Source organism: Sinohyriopsis cumingii, chromosome 2, assembly GCF_028554795.1.
Source record: "Sinohyriopsis cumingii isolate HCF-2022 chromosome 2, ASM2855479v2, whole genome shotgun sequence".
Lineage (NCBI taxonomy): Eukaryota > Metazoa > Mollusca > Bivalvia > Unionida > Unionidae > Sinohyriopsis > Sinohyriopsis cumingii.
The window spans coordinates 134,180,363-134,189,824 of NC_142962.1; positions in this window are offsets into that span (position 1 = coordinate 134,180,363).

Here is a 9,462-nt window from a genome sequence, read left to right on the forward strand (position 1 = left end):
AATGGTGGTTTAAAGTTCACTTAAATAACAAGAGAAATTCAACTGATTGGACTGAATACACGTTTTTACTGCTTCTATTGTAACCTCACAGGTTAATACAGCTAAACATTATGGGGAAAAAAAGAAAACTAACGTCACTCGTTGCTAATGCAACCGCATCCTATCCTTTGTTTCCATTCTCTTGAAAGAAACAATATTTTCAAAATTCCATTCATAGGTTGGTACTAATAAATTTTTTTCTCAACTAAAGTCTTAAAGTATATAAAATTCAAGTGCCAAACTATCTTTTTTATAATTATTTTTATTTCCTTCTCTTATTATGAGTAAATTAAAGTGAACAAACGTTAGCAATCATAGCTTTTGTCAGAATCTGTCGCCTTTGTGAAGAAGGAAAACATGATTTTCCCCACTTTTTTGTTGATGATGATGGCGAGAATAATGGCAAAAATTGATTTTTGATGTCAATATGGTTTCACTTTTGCTTGCCTTCAAAATCGTGCGTTACATCTATGTTTCTTTGATTAGTCTCATCTATGTCTTTTAATAGTCACATCTATGTTTCTTTTAAATGTCACATCTATGTTTCTTTCAAATGTCACAACTATGTCTTTTAATAGTCAAATCTATGTCTTTTAAATGTCACATCTATGTTTCTTTTAAATGTCACATATATGTTTCTTTTAAATGTCACAACTATGTCTTTTAATAGTCAAATCTATGTCTTTTAAATGTCACATCCATGTTTCTTTTAAATGTCACATCTATGTTTCTTTTAAATGTCACATCTGTGTTTCTTTTAAATGTCACAACTATGTCTTTTAATAGTCAAATCTATGTTTCTTTTAAATGTCACATCTATGTTTCTTTTAAATGTCACATCTATGTTTCAAACAAATGTCACATCTGTCTTTTAATAGTCTCATCCATGTCTTTTAAATGTCATATCTATATTTATTTTAATAGTCACATCTATGTCTTTTAATAATCACATCTATGTTTCTTTTAAATGTCACATCTGTCTTTTAATAGACACGTCAATGTTTCTGTTACTAGTCACATATATGTTTCTTTTAATAGTCACATTTTAAATGTCACATCTATGTTTATTTTAATAGTCACATCTAGGTTTCTTTTATTAGTCACATCTATGTCTTTTAAATGTCACATCTATGTTTCTTCAATAGTCACATCTATGTTTTTTAATAGTCACATCTATGTCTTTTAAATGTCACATCTATGTTTCTTTAATAGTCACTACTATGCCTTTTAATAGTCACATCTGTTTTTTAATAGTCACATCTATGTTTCTTTTAATAGTCACATCTATGTCTTTTAAATGTCATATCTATGTTTCTTTTAATAGTCACATCTATGTCTTTTAAATGTCACATCTATGTTTCTTTTAATGGTCGCATCTATGTTTCTTGTAATAGTTACATGTATGTTTCTTTTAATAGTCACATCTATGCTTCTTTTAATGGTCACATCTATGTTTCTTTTAATAGTTACATGTATGTTTCTTTTAATGATCACATCTATGTTTCTTTTAATGGTCACATCTATGTTTCTTTTAATAGTTACATGTATGTTTCTTTTAATGGTCACATCTGTGTTTCTTTTAATGGTCACATCTATGTTTCTTTTGATAGTTACATGTATGTTTCTTTCAATAGTTACATGTATGTTTCTTTTAATAGTTACATCTATGTTTCTTTTAATAGTCACATCTATCGGAATGTAGCGTGCTTGCGCGCGCCTCTTTGTTTCTCTAACTCCGACATGCAGGGCTAATGTGTGTGGGATGAGTTTTTACGGCATAAATTAATATTACATTTGTTAACTTAATTTGGTATACATTTATATATGTGTGTTATATCACCAAGGCGACCATCCAAAAGCGGCCTTGATCTTTTTCCGTATAAAGGGGACACGTCAATTTTACTTTACATAGAGGTGGTCATATACACAGACGTCGCAGCGTCTAGTTTGACTGTAATTACTTATGACGACCAGCAACACAGGGGGTGAACAGAGGAAATGGTGGATGGGGGTGGGTGGGTGATTAAAAAAACCCTCAAAGTCCAGAGGGTGAACAGAGGAATATGGCAGCCAGACCAAGTGAACAAAATCACGCCAAAAATACATGGAACCGTTAGAATGACCAGCGAACTGTAATATAAACTATATGTGACACATCGTGATGCTTTTTTATGTGCTATAAAATGTGAATTTGTGATGTGAACAACATTGGTGGGGGGAGGGGTAAACATAAAAATATGGCGGCCAGACTAAGTGAAAAAAAATCAGTAAACAAAAATAGCGAAAGGACGTGCCCACGACAAGGCTGAATGACGTGGATATCTCTTAAATCTTGAGTAATTGTTATATTTTTCTTTTTCTATTGCAATTGTTTTAATCGCTGAGTGCGAATTTTTAGAGATTCAGAGAATTTTTCTTTTTCCATTGTGCGTGAAACCCCCCCACCTCCCCCGTGAAACGCTAAGTGCGAAACGATATTTTAGAGATTCAGAGGGCTGTCCAGACCGAATTTTAGTTTGTTAATTTATGATCAAGCACGAACCCCCTCCCCCCATTGAATCCCGGGTGCTTTAAAATGAACGCCCTTTGGGGCTCGGGAGGGGCTAGGTAAGTTGCACCTGGTTAGTTATATTTTTACAAGTTTATAATTGCTCATTTAAGAGCATCTCGTCTTTTTTTCGATGCGTTGCGGGTTCGCCCCCATTATCATAGCATCTGTCTCTAACGCCGACAATATAATCGAACTCGAACCTATGAAGTCATTTTTCACCTGCCGATCAAACGTTTGCCTGTACGCTCTTACCAATTCTGCCACTGTCCCACTTAAGAATATATGATGAAATAATTTATATAAGCAGACGCTTACTGAACAGACGGACATACATTAAAGATACACAAGCGTTTAGACCGTATAATTTATTTCTCAAGTAATTTTATTTAATGTAACAGTTATATTTCTCTAGCGAGTGTGCAATAATCAATTTTGCCTGTAAATTCCAGCCATTTAGCGTATTGAAACAGGTGACCTTCATTGGGAATCGCTGCGTGTTATTAATAGCATATGTCTTTTAGCGCAGTCACGTGACCAGGGTAATGTATGAACTGTGAGTATGATCGAAATAAGGTAATTTATTGTATTTGGAGAAAAAAATCACGTTACGTTACTGTAATATCTTGTGTATATGCTAACTTAGTGATCTGTAAGTCGTTGTTGTAAAAATAATAATGAGTGAATCTGCTCTTACTATGGAATCTCCGTTCGGCAAAATTAGCTCGACAATGACTAGGTGCTATTAGGAGGGATATTCCAGTCCGAAATTGTGTAAAACAGCAGCTGCTACAACGTTAGGATGCATATGTAGAATTTACAGAAGGTACATAACAGTTATTTACATCAATTGCAAAAACCACTAAAGATCTTCTTGCATCTTCGGAACAAACTGCCGAATCAACCAAAACAAATAGCAGAAAGAACTAAAAGATAGCAGAAAGAACTATATACAAAAATAACTAAAAAAAAGATTTTCAAAGAGCTTCCAGCTAAAATAGTTGTTGCTCAACCACAATTACGGCAAGAAATACAGCAAGCAAGCAAAGTCATCAGTGCCGCCTCATAAAGTCGTGCATGAGTATACTACCAGACGGCATCGTTTTAAACAGGTTAATAGTTTATAATGGTAGATATTTAAGGAAGATCTGCTATAGGGAAGCCGTAGGGTGATATTGATTTATCCAAATATGCAACACGAGATGAACTTACTAATCTTTTGCGTCTCGCCGATGTTGACACAAATGAGGTCGTTGTATTTCAGGATCAGCAAGGAGGGTAAATGACGAGCAATATCCCGTCGACAGATATTATTCTGCAAGTTCCAGGCGTGACCGAAGATAACGTAGTGGTGTTTACTAAAACCGGTAAAATTAAGAATCAAGGGATTCAATTATAATAATCACGGGAGAAACTGCTGGACGTATTAGAAGAATTGGAGACCTTATGTATGGCGATCTCAACATGAGCAGAAACGCAATTGTCAATGCGAAAGAATTCAGTTATCAATGCGAGAGAAACAAAATCAGGCGATGACGTGGCAACAAAAAAAATACGTGGACAACAACAACGCCACGATAAGAACTGAGATCAGTAAGTACGTTGCTAAAACCGGCGATGCAACGAATGGCGATCTCATCATGAGCGGAAATAGCATTTCTAATTTGAGAGAACCAGAATCAAACGATGACGCTGCAACGAAGAAATACATGGACAACAGCAACATCCCGATAATGACCTCGTTAATGACAATCAACTATGGAATGACCACGTTCAGATCTGAGTATACTAATAATGTAACCACGTTTACAAATTTTCGTAGAAACATAAATAGAACCCTAGATAATTTCTTTGGAAATCCAACGGTCATCAACACCAAGTTCAATGAATTCACGCACCACTTGTTGATCTGGTCAACGCTAAAACAACAATCGAAATTATTAACAATGAGCTCACCAACATCAACTCAAGAATCAATTCGATAAACACTGAACTGGAAAAAATAAAAAAGATTACCAAAGGTGTAATTCACACGACTCCGCTCATCAACATGGTATACACATAGCGTCTGGAACTGGATCATGGAAACCGGAAAACAGCTTACTCAAATATATCGCTGTGGTTATAGGATTGTATAGGATCTCCGTGTTTGGCCCTGCTAAATTTGAGATACAAACGAAAAGTTCGCTTAGTCCTTTCGCCGATAGGTTTTCCGTAACCGCCTCAGTCGTGTTAAATCAAAATATCGAGAAAATATTCACACTGGTTCCAGAAGAGAAAGAAGTAAGATCAACGATATATTGGTGGCGTAATAGTAGTGAAGTGGGGCACCCTAGCCTCAATGGAAATTAGCGTTACAGGACCTCTTGGGCAAACCTAGCCTCAATGGAAATTTAACATGGGAAAAAATCATGGGCAAACCTAGCCTCAAGGGAAATTTAACATGGGAAAAAATCATGGGCAACTCTGGCCTCAAGGGGAATTGAACATGGGAAAAAATCATGGGCAACTCTAGCCTCAAGGGGAATTGAACATGGAAAAAAAAATCTTAGGTCTGTTGAGCGACAAGGGAAAATGGAACAGGGTCGGGACCCTATTTTAATAAGGTCCCAACCTGATGGGTCTATCGAAATGGAACATACGAAAATTGAAACAGGGAGGGGTCTCTATTTTTTTTAAACAAAAAAAAATAAAAAATAGGGTAGGCAATTGAAAGTCTATCTCTTTTCGAGAAATGTGGGTGGCCCTGGAAAGGGCTTTTGGGTTTCTTCTTCTTCTTCTTCTTCTTCTTCTTCTTCTTCTTCTTCTTCTAACTCCTTAGCTTCTTTATCCATCCCCTTATTTTTTCCATCATTCCTTTCTTCTTCTTCTTTTCTGTTTCCGGTATCCAGTCCGGGTGACCCATGGCTCGGAACTTCTGTTGGATTTTCATCCAGTTAGCGTTTAGTTTCTCTAGTTCTTCCTTTTTCTTTCTATTTTCTTCTTCTTTTCTATCTTTTGCCCACCTGTCCTTTATTTTCTCCACTTCTTCATCTATCACCTTTCTCATCTTTTCTTCCCCTTTTTTCAATTGTTCAACACTCCTTTTGACAAAGGGCCACTCTGACCTTTTTTCTATCTCTTCCAAGAACCTTCTTACTTCTTTTACCTTCTCCATGGCCTCTTTTATTGTCCCCACTCTGACATAAGGGGGATTTATCAGCCCTCTCAATCTATTCACTTCTTCTTCAATTAATCCCTCTATCATCTCCCTGGCTAATTTTACTTCGTTCACGTAGTGCAGACTTGTTCTTAACCTCCAATCTCTTTCAATCCTTTCAACTCCATATTCACCATCCACCATCCAAAAATAAACATTAAACAGTTGGGACACTTCCATCTTCTTTTTTTATTCCTTAGAATGGTGCGAACGACGAACTTTGTGGGTTCTTATACGAAAAGCGCGGACGTGATGGAAAACATCCCCCTAAGACAAAAGTTATATTACCTAGATCATAACCAAACAACGCGCGGACGTGAAGGTAAACATCCCCTACTTTTCTCATTTCATATTATCTACTATCAACATACGTGAAGCAGCAATAAACAAACCCCAAATCTACTATTCACACACTCAAAGCATTAAAATGAAACCCAAATCTACTATCCACACAAACATACGTGATCACTTACAAAGCCCAATAATCTACTATCCACACAAATGTACGTGAGCGCTTACAAACACACAAACACACAAACACAAGAAAAAAGAGTCAGTGTTTATATTCACACTACTCTACATGCACACATTGGCAAATCGATTACTATTTCTTTTCTAGAGTATTGGGTAGCCCTGAAAAGGGCTGTTTGTTTTTTGAACTCCAGTGACACCTGGTTAATGATGGCACCTTCCAGGCCTGGCACCACACACATATCTTCTTCCCCAGTCTCCTTTTACTTTTATTCTTGGGAGTGCAGAGGCGGGATGATTGGCTTTAGCACCCCAATCCTCTGTCTCTGGTATCTTGTAAGTCATCCTCTCTCCTATTTTCTTTTCCTCCTCTTCTCTCTGTCTTCTCTCCTCCTCTTCTTTCTTTATCCTTGCCTCTTCTGCTATGGCCTCTGCAGCCAGCTCATTCACTATACGCCTGACATATTCCAGGTGTACATGAAGTTCAAGCAGTTTTGCTAGTCTGGTGTTCATTCTCTTGGTCAATCAACAAGGGTAGCTAGACTGCCGAGCGATTTTTAATTTATAGTGAACGCGCGGACGTGAAGGAAAACATCCCCTAAAACAAAAGTTATATTACCTAGATCATGACCAAACAACGCGCGGACCTAAAAGAAACACTCACTGACTTTTTATACTACCTATAACTATTCTAAAAAATTTCATTAAACAAATAATATACTATCCACATACGCAAAGCAGTCAAACCCCAAATCTACTCTCCACGCACGTCAAACAGCAAAACAAACCCATTATCATAATCTACTATCCACACAAACACATACACTCACACCACAAAAGAGTCAGTGTTTATATTCACACTACTCTACATACACACATTGGCAAATCGATTGTTATTTCTTTTCTAGAGTATTGGGTAGCCCTGAAAAGGGCTGGGTTTTTTTTATTTGCTATGGCAATCTTTTAGTTTCTAAGAATGCGACGTCCTCTGACGATAGACTTTCTGACGATAGGTCTGCTTCTTTGGAAAGAGAAGAAGAACTCTTTGGTGTCGATACGACAATCGACAAAGCCTCTGTCAGGTTGCTGCTGCTGTTGTTGCTGTTGCTGCTCTCTCTCTGTTGTTTCTGAAGTCTGTGCTTCTCTGTCCATTCTTCTTTCTCCCTGTTCATTTCTTCTCTGAAAAGCTCTTCTATCAGGTCTTCAGTGACTTTTAACATTCTCACATTCTCTATCTCTTCTGGCTTCGGTATCAGACTGTGTCTGACCCTATGCAAATTCACGTAGGCTTCGTTTAGCTTAGCTAGTTTGGAGCACATCTTCGTAGGAGGATGAGTCGACAATGGATGGTTAGACTGGAGGCTACCCCCGGCTTTAAAGTCAAAGCGCGGACGTGAAGGAAAACATCCCTCCACGGTTTTCGAGCCGGAACGTTCAATGAGTGCCATGAGAGGGATAGTAATAAGTCAAAGAGCATGAATCAAAATTCTTATAGCCAAATAAAAGACAAAGGCATTTTTTTTCAAAACAACATTTTTTTATTCAAAATCACTTAACACTAACAAACAACTCTAACCTTTTTAACAATATAACATCAAACATTTTTTTCAAAACACAATCATTTATTTCTAACTGACAAATTAATTTGGACAATGCTGACAACATTGTAAATGAAATTGTTATTACCACTGTTGGAAGTCATTAGGCCATTGATGGACACTACGTTTCCTAGCTTGAGACAAAAGATAAGCATAATGGTCACAAAACCATCGATCTACATTCACATTGTTTCTAGAAGATGAACGAGGATCAAAATGTGTCACTAAATGTTCTAAGGAATAACCCAGGCTGCGATGATGCAGAAAATACACACAATATTGTCCACACACCAAGGAATCTGTGCCTTGTAATTTCACATTATTGAATCGGGTGGTCTGAGCATTTCTTCTCATAAAGTCAATGATATCGTCTTCCAAACGAGGCAATCCATACGAATCGAAATATTCCACACATCCTTCTTGAGGAAAGTAGACGGCTACCCAGTGGGTTCCTGGGAGATGACTGTCGTCCGTGTTGATCACATAAGCTAGATGGTCTTGAGGTTTACGATGAGGGAGTTCATCTTTAGCACAGACGACAGGATTCCAAGAAGCCGTGTACGAGCTGTGGTTCAAAAGGTAATAAAGTTCCCAGGTATCCATGTGTTGTGTTTTTTTTTCTTCTTCTTCACAGGTAATAATAAGTGATCAATTCGATCCTAACTTTTTGCTTGAAAATGTCTGACAAATAACAGTTTCTTCGCTTCGTCTCCCCACTCTGATTCAGGAGAGCTTCGATACGATGGATCTCTTGAGTGGTTAATGGTAGACAAGAATGTTCACGCAAGTCTTTATACCACTGAAGCAACACGACTTCGTCCGAGATGAGACTCCAAGCTTCCTCCAGATACTCGTTCAATTTTTCTTCTTGACTCAGCATTAGGCATTTATCGTGTTGAATTTGACTGGGATGATCGTTTTGACATCCATAGCAATCTTTCTTGATCTATTCCGTCATATTTATTTTCAACCAAGTGTTTGGCAAAACAGGAGACTAAATGGGCTTCTTGTTCTGGCCATCTTGACTTCATCATGATAACTTCTTCTTCCACAGTCTCCTCACATTCCATCTCCAAAGTTTCTCCACTAGGTAAAGAGGGATAACAGTCTTCCATAGCTTCTAATAGTCTAGAATGACTTCTCTCAAACTGTTGATTTCTATGGTATTGTCGAATTCTGCATACAGGAGGACGTTCACTGTTACATCAGGGTCTCGGTTTGCAAACTGAATTTCCACACGAATCTGACCCGATTTTATAGGGTGGAAATGTCCCTTATCGCTGCCTTGGTCTGGAGTGAAATCAAAACCCAACAAAGCATAGCCTCCTGCATAATCGTCGTACGAAATACCGTGACTGGTGTTGGTTCCTAACTGTTCCGTGGCTTCGTACAGGGACAAGTACGATCTCAAGTAATTCTTCGCGGCACCAAAGTTAGGTTCAAAGGGTCGGGTACACAAGGTCTTGCCATCACGACTGACTTCAATCTTGGACACGCCAAAATGTTGAAACTCAAAAGGGTTTTCGTTGTACATTCCGTTGAAGGCTGAATTTCTGACGATACCAACAATCAAACGCTTGGGTAACTGTCCTTGGAACAGATGATCT